The sequence below is a fragment of the Canis lupus genome, chromosome 15 (genome assembly GCF_048164855.1).
Source record: "Canis lupus baileyi chromosome 15, mCanLup2.hap1, whole genome shotgun sequence".
In the NCBI taxonomy this organism is placed as follows: domain Eukaryota; kingdom Metazoa; phylum Chordata; class Mammalia; order Carnivora; family Canidae; genus Canis; species Canis lupus.
Window position 1 is genome coordinate 3,488,427 of NC_132852.1, and position 14,977 is coordinate 3,503,403.

At 37.6% G+C, this 14,977-nt stretch overlaps 1 long non-coding RNA gene across 4 annotated transcripts; it reads left to right on the top strand.

Moving 5' to 3' along the window:
• The first annotated feature begins 3,056 nt into the window (after positions 1-3,056).
• LOC140604554 (uncharacterized) lies at positions 3,057-14,675 on the top strand. Of its 4 annotated transcripts, none has more exons than XR_012007361.1 (5): positions 3,057-3,227; positions 4,946-6,329; positions 7,737-7,904; positions 12,223-12,367; positions 13,182-14,675. It is a non-coding gene; the product is annotated as an uncharacterized lncRNA (long non-coding RNA). The 4 variants fall into 4 exon arrangements; XR_012007360.1 differs by having other exon boundaries at positions 12,223-12,320; positions 13,182-14,674; XR_012007359.1 differs by lacking the exon at positions 12,223-12,367 and having other exon boundaries at positions 13,182-14,313.
• The last annotated feature ends 302 nt before the right edge of the window (positions 14,676-14,977 follow it).

The window sequence follows — 14,977 nt, forward strand, 5'->3', positions numbered from 1 at the left end:
ACAGTATGATACTAAGTGAAATGCGTTAGCCAGATAAAGACTAATATCATATGATTTCACTCATATGTGGAATTTAAGCAATAAAACAAATGAGTAAAGGGAAAAGGAGAGAGAGAAACGAAGAAACAGACTCTTGACTATAGAGAACAAAGAGATGGTCACCAGAGGGGAGGTCCATGGGGAGAAGGGGGAGACAGATGATGGGGATTGAGGAAGACATCTGTGATTAGCACAGGATGTTGTATAGAAGTGTTGAATCACTATATTGTACACCTGAAATTAATATTACACTGCATGTTAACTAAAATATAAACTTAAAAAAAAATAAGTACTCAGTGTCATAGAGACAGAATGTTGAATGTTGGTCACCAAGGCCTGAGGTGCAGGAAATGGGGAGGTTTTCGCAGTAGGTATAGAGTTTCAGTTTTGCAAGACAAAACCTTCTAGAAATCTATTGTGAACAATATAATTGTGCTTAACACTACTGAATTGTACACTTAAAAATATTTAAGATGGTAAATTGTGTGTGCTTACCAAAATTAAAAATGTAGGTTTTGTGGTTGTAAAGTACCACTACTGAAAGGAAGGCTGAAATATTCTGACTCTGCTCTTGGCCCTGCTCATGTACCTTTTCATGGGTTATTTAACGTCACCAGGCTTTATCTGTAACTTGTTTAGAGATCCAGAGAAATGACTCTAGCACCCGGGGCAAGAACACTGAACCAGGTTCCAGCATCTGCTTAGAGGGATGTCATGTTGACAGTGACTTCATGCCCCAGCCTCCACCAGGAAAGTCTGGACGCGTGTTTCCGTTTGCTCTGCCCCTCTGGTGTATTTAGCCTTGCTTGGAAGGACTCCAGGTGTCTACAGATGGCACATCCCACTGTTACTCCATCCTCTTAAACAAACAATCCCTGAGATTGTAATGTTTTAAGAGATTCAAAGTCCCTTCCTTAAAAGTTTCTAAAAATATATCTAATTAAGGACTTTAATTTCTCTGAAGAGAAATGTATAAGTGTACAAATGGAACTTGACTACTTTATTACAAGAGGCCCAAAGATTCACTTGAGCAAAAGTGTATAAATGGTGACTACCAGTTGAGTATGCCATTTCTCTTAGCTAACATTCTACAAAATAAAATTATGACTTCTTTAGATTAAAAGAAACAATAAATAAACTGATTCTGTATTTTCAACTTTACTATATCTGTGCCACTGACTCAGGCTATGGTTTAAAACCTCAGTTATAGTAGCACAGTAGGGGAATGAGGCCCAAACAAACAAAACAAGAAAGAAAAGAAGATAAAAGATCCAAAAAAGAAAAAATAAATATATTCTATACACCCAAGGCACATTTTTAGATTGAGCTTAAAGCATATAACCCAACAGCAACAGCTGAATTCCAGATTCCCACACAATGCGATACAGAACTTTTGAAGCCAGAAAAAAAAAAAAAAAAAACCAACTATTTTCTGTTGAATATTCAATAGGAAACTAATCTATTTAGTTATGTCAAGAATTATTGCTGGACACATTAAAAAATTAAACTACTATTATGACTAAAGATTATAATAAAAATGATTAGAGCTTTTAATCTTGTTGATTTTACTGGCAATACAAAATGGGAAAGTAAAATGCAGGAATTCCATCTAAGTGCTCATGCATTCACTCTAGAATATTTACCTTTAAATGCAAATATAGGAAATTTGAGGTAAGAAAACATCCATCAACTGGAATTAAAATTGAATTAAACTAAATTAAAATAAAACAAGAAAACAATCCATCATGTGAAAACACAGATCCATGGCATAAATAAAAACATTCATTTAGTTAACTATATTTTTGAGGTATAACTGCATACTAGAAAATACATTAAAGTGTACAATCCAAAGAGCCATCAAGATACAGATTTTCTATCCTGCCCTCCAAAGTTTCCTAGTGATGCATTGCAACCCATCCTTCCAACCCCAATCACAGGGAGCCACTGATCTGCTTTGTGGCACAACAAATTAGATCTCATTTTCTAGAATTTTCTGCAAAAACAGAATCAGACAGTAGGTATGATTTGGTTTCTTTCCCTAAGAAAAATGAATAAAACTTATCCAAGTCACTGCACATGAAAGTGATTTATTTCATATTTATTGCTATGTAGAATTCCGTTCAAATATATCCCATTTTGTTTACCCACTTACCAAGTGATGCAAATTTAACTCTTTGTTCCTGTTTTTAGTTTTTTACTATTGTGGATAAAACTGCTATGAACACTTGTGTACAATTTTTTTTTTGGTAAAAATATGATTAAATTTCTCTTAGCTAAATATCTATGAATGGAATGGCTGAGTCACAGAGGAGGTGTAAGCGCAACACTTGAAGAAAGTCTCAATCAACTGATTGAGATCATTGATTGTACCATTTTACATTCTCACCCAAACATAATTATAGGTCTAAATCCTCCACGTCCTCACCAACATTCAAAATTGTCAGGATTTCTAATTTAAGCCATTTCTTCCTTTACCCCAAGACTGTGATGTGACAGCCCAGAGAATATCCAAAAAGTAGCTAGCAAATGGTATTGGCTAGTTTACTTTAATGACTGGCCGGGCTTTAGTTTAGACAGCTGACTAAGCTCCTCAAACAGTTGTCTGGCCACACACCCTTGCACTCTCCTGGACGCATTTTCTTGTTTCTTTTTTTTTTTTTTTCTCTTATTTCTTTCAATATGAAGAGGCTAGAATTTTCCAAATTTTAAATTTCTGCTTTTCCTTTGTGAACCATTCCATCTTTAAGTCATTTCTCTCACTTCACATTTTATTGTAGGCATTCAAGAGGAGCAAGGCTGCTCTTTTAACACTCTTCTTAGAAATTTCCTCAGCCAAATATCCATTATCATTGCTCACAAGTTATAGAAAATGCTAGGGCATGAACAAGTCCTTTGGCACTTCATGACAAAAATCACCTTTCCTCCAGTTCCCAGTAACACGCTCCTTATCTCCATCTGAGACCTCATCACAATGGCATTTATTGTCCCTATTTGTACTAACATTCCATTCATGACCACTTAGGTATTCTCTGGGAAGATCAAAGCTCTCTCTACAGCACTCCTCTCCTGACTGGCCATGAGAATCTCTGATAATGGTCCATGGACAGCAATGAGGGGTTTTCCCAGCAGGCACCTCCAAACCAGCCTCTATCCATCATCTACTTCTGAAGCCACTTCCACCTTTCCAGGTGTGTGTTACCCCAGCACTCCCACTTCCCTGTAATGATGTTCTCTCTTGGTCTATCCACTGCTATAATAAAACACCAAATCCTGTTATCTTATAAAGAACAGGAATTCATTGTTCACAATCTGGACCCTGGAAGTCTATGAACAAGGCTCCAGCATGGTTACGTTTTCATGAAGGTCCTCTTCCTAGTTCATGGCTGATGCTTTCTCACTGTGTCCTCACATGGTGGAAACAGCTAGAGAGCTCTGAGGTCCTTTTGAAAGGGCCCTAATCTCATTCATGAGGGTTCTGCTTTCATGACAGAAGCACTTCACAGAGGCCCCACCTGCTAATAACATCATCTTTGAGAATTAAGATTTCAACATATGAATTTTGGGGGGACACAAACACTTAGACCACAGCATTCAAGAAAATAAAATCTAACAGATGGCCAGTAGATGCATGGAAAGATGCTCAGCATCACTCATCATCAGGGAAATGCAAATCAAAATTATGATGAGATACCGCCACACACCTGTCAGAATGGTTAAAATCAACAACACAAGAGCCAAGTATTGGTGATGATGTGGAGGAGGGGAAACATCTTGCATTGTTGGTAGAAATGCAAACTGGTGCAGCCACTGTGGAAATCAGTAAGGAGGTTCCTCGAAAAATTAAAAATAGAAATACCCTATGATCCAGCAATCACAATACCTGGATATTTACCTAAAAAGTACAAAAAAAAAAAAAACTAATTCAAAAGGATACATGCACACCTATGTTTATAGCAGGATTATTTCTACTAGTCAAGTTATGGAAGTAGCCCAGCTGTCCAATGATTGATGAATTGATAAACAAAATGGGGTATATATACATATATGATGGAATATTATTCAGTCATAAAAAGAATAATGTCGCCATTTGCAAGGACATGGATGGATTTAGAGACTATAATGGTAAGCAAAATAAATCAGAGAAAGAAATACCATATGATTTTACTCATATGTGAAATTTAAGAAACAAAACAAGCAACAGAAAGAGAGGAGTGGGGGAGAGGGAAAGAGGAAACCAGAAAAACAGATTCTCGATTACAGAGAACAAACAGATGGTTACCAGAGGGGAAGTGGGTGGGGGTGAGGGAAACTGTGATGGGGATAACGGGGTACACTTGTGATGAGCACCGGGTGTTGTACAGATGTGTCAAATCTCTATACAGTACACCCAAAACTAATAAAACACTGTATGTTAATCATACCAGAATTTAAAAACTTAATTAAAAAAAGAAAGAAAAATCTAGCTGCATGTGGGCCATTCTGAGATTACCCGTGCCTTGTATACTGATCAGTAATGGCAGAAAAGTACAGTCCAAGGCACTTCTCACCACACCTCTACAATGGTAACACTGCGCTATACCTTTACGACACACCTTTCATAATTAGGAATTATCGTTTCACTATTGCTTCACTGGAGCCTTGAAGTGTTCATTGTGGCCTAATTATCTTTGACGAGGGCCATGTTCTCAGTGTTTCCTAAGTACCGTTTTAAGCACTTCATTATTATGTGACACGATTTTTAAAAATCTTTTTAGATATGATACACTTCTAAGGTTTCACTGAGATATAAAAAGTTTAAATCACCTAATCTCATAAACCATAAACCGAATTACTGTGCTACTTCCTGAGTTGTGATGGATTTCAATCTGGAGGGGATAATGTTGTGGTCTTTTTTTTTCTCTTACAGAATCTCTTCTCTCTTTCTGGTTCCTGCAATCACTGCGTCTCTCAGCTATTCTGAAGACATTGTGGAGTTTACTTCCCTGTGATGCTGACCCCGTAGGCCGCACGCAGCACATCGCTGCACCTGCTTGCTGTGGCCAGCATTTTTATTTGAAGTGGCTCATTTCATCATTCTGACATGGAACAACACACTGTGTTGTTGGCTAGAAGCTTTTATTTTTTTTTAAGGGAATTTTAAGTATTTCACTTAGCCCAAGCAAGATATAATTTAGTAGAGCCTGCATTATAAATAGGACAAGTAGTTATATAGCAGAGTCATCAACAGCATCCCTTCCCACTCCCCATCATAAGGGGCACTGAGTAGACCAGACTTGCCAGAAATACAAACAGTTAATAATAAATAGTATGTGTAGCAGAGAAAAGTCGTTCAGTCCACATGGAGGTAAAAATTGCAGTTTCATGAAACTGTTGTAAAAACTAAGTACACATTATTTGTTAACTGTCTTATTTTTATTAGTTTTAATTAGACACCTACCAGCACTTGTAAGTTTTTTTGGCTTTGCTTTTATTTTTTTTTAAAGTTTGTACTTGTATCCTAATTACTAAACACATAGCATAATATTAGCTCATGGCTTGAGAGAACAAATATTTTTAAAATGCCTATACCACCCTAAGTAACCCATACATTTAATGCAATCTCAATAAAAATACCAATGGCATTTTTCACAGAAAGAGAGCAAACGATCCTAAAATTTGTATGGAACCATGAAAGACCCCAAATTGCCAAAGCAATCTTGAAAAAAAAAATCAAAGCTGGGGGCATCATAATTCTGGACTTTGAGCTATATTATAAAGCTGTAATTATCAGGACAGTATGGTACTGGCATGAATAAATAGACACATAGATCAATGGAACAGAATAGAAAATCCAGAAATGACTCAAGGATATACGATCAATTAATCTTCTACAAATCAGGAAAAAATATCCAATGGGAAAAAGTGTCTTCAACAAATGGTATTGGGAAAACTGGACAGCAACTTGCAAAAGAATGAAACTGAACCACTTTCTTGCACCATACACAAAAATAATGAAAAAATGGATTAAGGACTTAAATGTGAGACTTGAAATTATAAAATTCCTGAAAGATAGAGGCAGGAACTGCTTTGACATCAGCTGTATCAACTTCTTTCTAGATATGTCTCCTTAGGCAAGGGAAACAAAAGCAAAAATAAACTACTAGGACTTGATCAAAATAAAAACATCTACACAGTGAATGAAACAACCAACAAAACTAAAGGGCAAAAATAAATAAATAAATAAACAAACAAACAAAAGAACAAACAACAACAACAAAAACAACTAAAGGGCAACCTACAGAGGGGGAAAGGTATTTACTTTGCTTTTAAATATCTGGCTTTATTCCCATAGGAAGTTAAATTTATTACCACTAAACATTCTGCTTTATTTTTTTTTAAGATTTTATTTATTTATTCATGGAGACACAGAGAGTCAGAGACATAGGCAGAGGGAGAAGCAGGCTCCATACAGGGAGCCCAATGTGGGACTTGATCCCGGGACTCCAGGATCACGCCCTGAGCCAAAGGCAGATGCTCAACCACTGAGCCACCCAGGCGTCCCTCTGCTTTCTTTTAAAGCAAGAAATAAACAGGTCTTGTACAATTAAATTTTGTATTGGAAAACAATTTTTTGGACTAGCATTCCACATTCCACACTCTTCTCCACCCCCACTCAACATGCTTGGAACTCAGAAATTGAGGAGTAGCAGAATAATATGCCACCCCAAAATGCAATTCTAGGAGTTCAGGACATACTTCCCCAAAACACACAACTTTGGTACACTGATTATTTTGAGCCTCAGGCACTTTAAAAAACACCAATGCAGGGAGAGGCTTTCTCTGAACTCCCTTATCTGTCTGAAGACAGATCCTTCAAAAATAACTCAGTTGCCATAAACCACCTCCCAGGAGTGTCATCAACCAGGAAGGACTGACTCTTGTCACAGGAGAGGAGCCTAGAAGTCAATACCACACCCATATATACTGTCTCACAGACTATCACACCTCCCTACTATTTTTACAAGGGCCCATTCAACTTTCCTGAAAATGATTTCCTCTCCCCTAGAAGACCAACGTCCCTTCCCCTTTTCCTTATAAAGATGGCATTTATGCCTGAATTGTAAGCCACCTTAGGGGTTTACTCATTTTTCCCTCTCATCTGCCATGTACACATGAAGTATATATGTTAATACCTCATCTAAGAACCCCAAAGATGAAAGGGAAATTTTTTCCTTCCCTACAAAATAAAGAAAATTAAAAGAAAAATAATGATCAATATCTTCAGAAGATACTTTGACATTTTGTTTCTATATTGTTTAAGGGAATATAAACTTTAGAGAGAGAAATAGTTCTTTCCAATGTGGGCTGCCCACATTTCATTAACACAGCCACAAAAGGAATCCTACACACAGACTAATGTTCTCACAACACACAGGCCCCCTGCCTGCAATTCTGATAGATGGGGAGTTGGAGAAAGTAAAGAAGAGGTGTTGAAAGGTAACACTGAAATATGTTAATAAAAAAAGGGTTGCAAAATTATAGTGTAGTTTATTTAGCATTTGATCTGCAAGATGTAGCGACAGCCAGCGTTTGTAAGCATAGCCTCTGAAAGCAATTACCCAGGAAAAAAAAAAAGAAAAAAAGCAAAGGAGAGGAGTCCTGTTCTCTGATGCTAATTGATTTCTTCTCATTCTGTTTCCTAATGTGTCAAATTCAAGGTGATAATAGAGAACAAAAACTACTTGATCACAAAATCATTGATCAGTGAGAGAGAGCGGAAGAGGTCCAGTACAACCAACCCATCTAAATGGGTTTTAAGTAAACCATAATTTACAACCAGAAGGCGGAAATGCCCACCTCCAGAAACATGTGGAAAAAAAACAATGGTGAGTAAATACTAGGTTTAAAGTTTGAGTAAAAACCCAACATTATGAACTTCTACAACAAAAATTAGGTATAGATTTCCTGATATACATTGTGCTATTCCCATTAAAATGTGTACTTAGATACACACAGAAATATAAACACAGAAATACTGTCAACTGTCTTGGCAATTCTGTGCCATCTGGTTTCCGGCCCCATCAATCTGGGAGTTTTCCAAAGTCTCCAAAGACATACCCAAAAATACCAGCAGGAATTATCTTTGGGGTGAAGTCATGATAGTTACATTGTTCTGATTTGTATTTGTCTCTATTCATTACAATGGGCTTCCAGTCAGAACACTTATGCATAGCACCTTTGAAAACAGTGCTGCCAAGAATGAATTCCATAGGTCAATTAAAAGAGTCACAAAGGTAAAAACGTTCCTTAAAACTGGGTATCTAGGGGCACCCGGGTGGCTCAGTGGTTGAGCATCTGCCTTCAGCCCAGGGCGTGATTCTAGGGTCGGGGATTGAGTCCCACATTGGGCTCCCTGCAGAGGTCCTGCTTCTCCCTCTGCCTGGGTCTCTGCCTCTGTGTGTCTCAAATAAATAAATAAATAAATATATAAATAAATAAATAAATAAATAAATAAATAAATAAATAAATAAATAACAAGTAAATAAATAAATAAATAAAATCTTTTAAAAAAATACTGGGTATCTAGACTCAGCCAATATTATCAGAGATAACTCAGAGATAACACCAATCATCCGATGAAACATATCAATAAATAAATAAAGACTCATTCATAAGGATTCATTACAAGAACTTGAGTTGAAACAAACAAAACAGGATGAAGAAAACAAGATTAAAATACAAATAAATGATGTTGAAAACAGGAAAAAAACTACCACTTGAGTAATAATTAAAACTACTGGAAAGAATGAATGAAATAATTTAGTTCTAGAACCAAGGGAGATGAAAAGATGCCAAAAATAAGAATAAATGAATTTTATAATGAGGGGACTAGGGATTTGAAGCAAAGCGATATAGGAACAGTTGGATGTTAAAGCATCAGTGAAATCCTACTTTATGAAATGTATGCATATAAGTCTACCTACTTTATTGATGTATAGATATTTATTTGGGGGGGTGTGCATGTGCTCACGCGTGCCTGTGAGAACACTGGCTTAGGAATACAATTCATTACCTATTAACTCACGTAGTTTTAAGGTAGAAGGCAGTGATATAAGCATTCAGGTAGCATGATCTCATTTAATTTCCAAGGAAGCCCCAGGACGTGTTCTCGGCAATCTCATTTTACAATCTAGCAGCTGAACGTGTTTCTCCACTGTCTGATAGTGCCCTCGCCCGGAGCCCAGAGCCAGACACTGCTGGAGAAGACGGGCCCATGAAGCAGACCGTCCCCATGACACATTCTCCATCATCAGCCGCAGACCCCTCAGCACTGGAACAACGCAGTCCCACTGTGACTCTTAGGTCCACTCACTCTCCTGTTCCTCGTGGGACCTATTCCCAGTGGTGTCTCCTCCCCTCACACCGCAGACCACCCAATCTCTGCTCACTCTCAGAAGATGACCCCAGCCCCAGCACAGAATCCCAACCAGTGGTGCATAATTATTGTTTGCTTTCTCACACCATACCCTCACTCTGGGAACCATCCACTCCACAGAGGAGGCTTTTGCAAGCATCCCTGAATCCCTCGTGTGGCCAGGCACAGAGGGCACTTCTTTAAGAGCTCTTCCTGCATTCTCCTGTGATACAGGTTAAACATGATGCCTGTGGAAACCTTAAAACAGGCAGCTAAGCAAAAAAGTAAAATAGAACAGAACAGAGCAGAACAGAACAGGAAAGGCGAATAAACAAAATGACACAAATACAAGCCCTCCACAAGCCTGATTACACATGGTTGTGTGATTTCCTTTTGTTCACATAGAATTTTAGGGAGAACTTCTTTTCCTTTTACGAGTATTTTGCTGCAAGATCATTTTTAGTATCAGTGCAGAAGAGTAATAGCTTCACTTACAGTATAAAGAACATCACTGCAGATGAGTACTCAGGTCCCTGGGTCACTCTCCATCCTTGGACCCCTCTGACACGTCGCCACAATGCACTTCTCATCAGCCCCCACTCATGAGCCTTCCCCTAGGGATGCTGGTCCCTTTGTTGGCACAGCCCAGTACATTTATTTCTGTTCTTTTTAAATGACTGTTCTGTTCTTTTCAGTAGGCCTAGAGTCCTCCATCTTCAAATCCACAATTCCTCCTTCTCCTCTTCCTACTTTAAATTCTCTTCCCAAGGCTTTCGTGCCCACCCGTGTGGTTTCACAGACAACTTTTCTCAAATGTTAACTGAATAGATAATTCCCAAAATACATGATCTGATTCAAGTCAGAGGGAAACACTAAAGGTAACTAATTTTAACAAGCCTCAAAATCATGACACCACAATATTTAGATAACATTGCCTAAGTGAAAGAAGCAAGTTTAGATTAAACATTTAGCTATTATTGTAATTTGAGTTTATGTATCTAACTCTAAAAGTCATATTCATCGCACTAGGCAGGTTTTATTTCCAGAATGGTTTCACTTAGGAAGTTGCTATTATAGCGCATCTCAAAAACACACTAATAGCAAAGAAAATGCCTCCATAGTTTCTGTAAAGGCATTCCACAAATTCTGACATTATTCTTATTTTTTTTAAAAAGATTTTATTTATTTGAGAGAGACAGCATGGGAAGGAGAGGGAGGGAGAGGGAGAGAGGATCTGAAGCTGACTCCTGGCTGAGCACAGAGCCAATCCCAGGGTGGTGAGATCATGAACTGAGCCAAAACCAAGAGTCAGATGCTTAACCAGCTGAGTCACCTGGGTGCCCACACATTATTCTTAAATTTTAAGAACATATTATATATTAGGTACAGGATGATGCTTCCTTAACCTGCTAATTTTTCCCTCCATTGGAGCTAGAGTTAATGTAACATAAAGTTCAATTCTCATTAAAGAATAAAATAATTATGACTATTACCTCTATAGTTTGTAGTGTTGAATTTTTAGCTAGGGACCGAGTTTATTATACATCAGGAAAAAAAGTTTGGAAAGAGACACATTTATCATAATTTTGACATGATGCTCATTGACTTAGAAATTGGCTAAAATTTTAAAACTAATTAGATAATTTAATAATAGGACCTAATAAAAAATAAAGATGCAAAAACCAATAACTTCATTATATACCAGTGATAATTTGTTTTAATTGTATCTACTCTTCTATTCTCGTTTATAATATCAGAGAAAAATATCAAACCTTAATAAAAACATTAAGAAAAAATATTGAAACTATGCATGTAGAAATTTCTAAGATTTTACTGAGATATGCTAAATAATGTTTTAATAGAGTAAGAATAGCTCTTTATATAGCCAACAATGTAGTATAAATGTGAAGACTCTTAATATTCTGCATGAATATTTAACTTATTTCTAAAAACATGATGGGATAGTTAACTTTTCTTGAGGTAGGATGAACCCTTTCTAAGCATAAACATAATAAAAAATAATCTCAAGGAAGAAATTAATCAACATTTTTTAATATACAGTGATAGGAACAAAACACACCTGTGAGGATATTCCTTAGTCCTCACAACAGAGAAAGAGCAGAATGATTTGAATTATCAATAAGAATTTAATGATTCTATAGGCCCATGTGCATCCAGTTGATGAGATGCATTTTTACAATTGGAAACCATATTTTTGAAGCATATTTGATGCTTCATCATATTTGATGACACAAATTTTAGGAATGAAGTCATCATGTTATTGGAAAGCAACTTGGCAATACTCTTCTGTTTGTTGCTGCATTTTCAAACAGATGCATGCTGGTGGTTTTGTGGAATGGAGGAAGACATATATTTTTGTAGATTTCAACTTCATTTAGGGACTCTGAAGACACAATGATGATAATACCCATTATCTGTTGGCTTTTTTTTGCCTCCATTTATATGCCTTTATCTCTGTTCCCTAGTTAATGCTAGTATTCCAGAATTAACTGCCACCTAGGGGAACGTATGGGGCAAGAGCAAGTAGAAACATTTCAGAGATTTTCTATCATTTTCAAGTCACATTTTCCCTGATTCAGTGTTGACTTGTCTACTTTAAACCTCTGACTGTTCTCTAGAGTTCCGAAAATTTGATCCTGACAGTTTTCTGCTATTTTTCAATATTTTCAATATTTCTCTAAGGAAATTAGAGCTTGGAGCTGTATACCCTGCCATGTTGCTGATGTTGCTCTTTGGATAGTTTTTAAAACACTATCATTCCTGGATAGGGTCCCTGGGAAGCAGATTCAGACTCAGAAAACAGAACACAAAAAGTTCTTCAATGTGTGCTCCTGTGTCAATACCAGTGTAGGAAGAAGAGTTTGAGGTACAAGGGGAGTTTGGAATGCATTGAACCTTTACTAAACAACTCAGGTATGACCTAGGGAACTTTGAAGCTGAGGTAGTCCATTAAAGTTACCTGGATATCAGGTGAGAGGGGAGACCCTGCATACCCCTATAGGGTGCAGCCAGTGGATGCCAGCTGACAATACAACTCTCTTCAGAGGAGAGCAATCCCCAGAAGGAGCTAATGTCTGACCTGTTGGCCAGAAGAGCTCCCTACCATTCAGTGAATAAGACTGAAGTTCCAGAAGTGAGATGTGGACATGTATCACAATGCCAACTATCATCCATCCCTTGAGCCATTCACATCTACTTTTCCTTAAGATCCCTGGGAGCAGCAAGACTCTGCTGTGCCTTTCTTCCCAAGGGCAACTTAAAATAGTCAGTAGGATGAAATGTGTCTCCCACACCTGTATCTTGTCCCAAGGTCTAGCTGATATCATTCTTGCTCTGCTTTCCTTTCTCAAGTCCCCTCATACACAGTTTCTATCTATGGGGTCTTGGTAAGGAAACTCACACTTTGTTCTAGACCTTCATCATGAGCATTCTAATCCCCTAGTAACTATGGTATTCACAGGCCATGGATATGCCATTTCTCTACTTACACTTAAAATTGGAGAAGGGGTATTAAGAGATGCTGAAACAAATCACCCTTATGTGAAACATATTCCCTCCAATCACACATTATAAAAGCACCCTGTCTCCTCCTGATCATCAGTGACAGTTACCCCTGACAGGAAAGTGACCTCTCTCTGCCTGCTGGTCTCTACTTGTACAAGTCCAGTGTTCCTGAGGAGTCATGTCATGTCCAGGGGCTCTAACTATGTTTCCTGGTTCTCTTTAGGAACAAGATAACCTGCGGAGTCCAGAGGTGGAGAGGCAGTAAGAACAATTACACCAGCCTGTTCACTAGGAGTGACATCAGCAGACCCACACCTACTTACATTATTGAGTCCCAGAACTATACAATTTACCTATTGTGCATCCCACACCAAATGGTGACCACGTAGTAGTCATTGGGTTAGAGTATATATTGCATCTCAGAGGAAAAGGCCTTATCCTTGTAGGATGTCATCTCTCAACTGTGAACCTCAGCTGTGCCATCTACAAGACAGTCCATCCCTTTCCAGACCAGCCACCTCTGGGTGGCCCAGTGTGTGAAAACAATGGTGCATTCAGTTGTCCCAGTACCCACAAAAATATTTACTTTGCTATAAAATGGATCCTTTGATCTGACTCAGTGTGCTGTGGGTTCCATATTGGTGGAGGAATCACAGTGAACTCTCGGATCATTTTGGTGACTGAGGTCCTAAAGCAGGGAAAAGCAAACCAATATCCAGAACACATTTCTTCTCCATTCAAAATAAGTCACAACCATTTTACAGGTAGAAGGACTCCACTGTAGTGGATTTTCACCCAAGAGCTGGACATCTCATGCCAAATTGGGGCTCAGGGTTGACTCTCTTTCTTTCAGTGTGGACATTAGGAACATCAGTAGTAAATTAGAGTAAATTTAATGAAAGGAAGACAAGAGTATTGGGTTCATGTATGCAGAGCCTCCAAATAACAGCCCTGGAAACTCTATTCGAGCACCCACTGTAGCAGTCCTGGAGTGGCCCATAATACAGGCTTGTTAATGTAAACTGACCATGTAGGGGCCCAGAGCACAACAGAGGAGTGTATTATATTCCCTTCTATGTGCAATACCTAGAAACACAACTGATTATTAGAAAAAATAAGTTAAAATTATCTTGGTATAGATAGTTTCTCAATTCTACATTTTTTTCTGTCCTGTTTTCTCCAAGCCACCACCTCAGGTGGTGTTGAGTATTCATTTCAAAGTTTTTGGAATGGTCCCAGAATCACAGATACACCCAAATCTCAAGACTTTTATGCTGATAAAAAACATAATGAAGGAAAAAAAAAATCACCCCCAAAATGCCAGACAGTATTTCAAACCATAGCTAATACATCAGCTAATAAAGTCTTGATTCTTGATAATGTTATTAGAGAGCAACTAGTTTTGCTATACCAGCTATTTTTCTGTATTAATAAAAAATATGTATGACCAAGACATAGGTAAAGCAAAAGCTATTTGGACAATAAGCAGGTAAAACTAGTGTGGCTAATATAATGGGAAAATGATCTGGAGATGACTTGAATATGACTGAAGCAGGGACCTGAAAACATTAAAAATCTAGAATCCAGACATGAGAGCGGTTATCCCTGTTGGTCCCATGAACACTAAATATTATCTACAACTCTAGGTCTACAGACTTGATAACTTAGATGAAATGGAAAAATGCCTTTAAAGATGTAACCTAACAAAACCAACACAAAGGGAAATAGATTTGTAGTGGCCTACAAATATTAAAGAAATATAATCAATTAATGACCTTCAAAAGAGAAAGTACCAGACTCAGTTGGTTTCACTAGTGAATTCTACTAAAAAATCGAAAGAAGAAATTATACCAATTCTCTACTATAACTTTCAAAATAAGAATAGAGGAAATGCAACCTAACTCATTCTTAGTTCAGCATTAACTTAATACCAAGAACAGAACAAGACACTACAAAAAAGGAAAACTAAAGACTGATACATCTAATAACTCATATGAAAAAGTCCAAGATAAAATATTA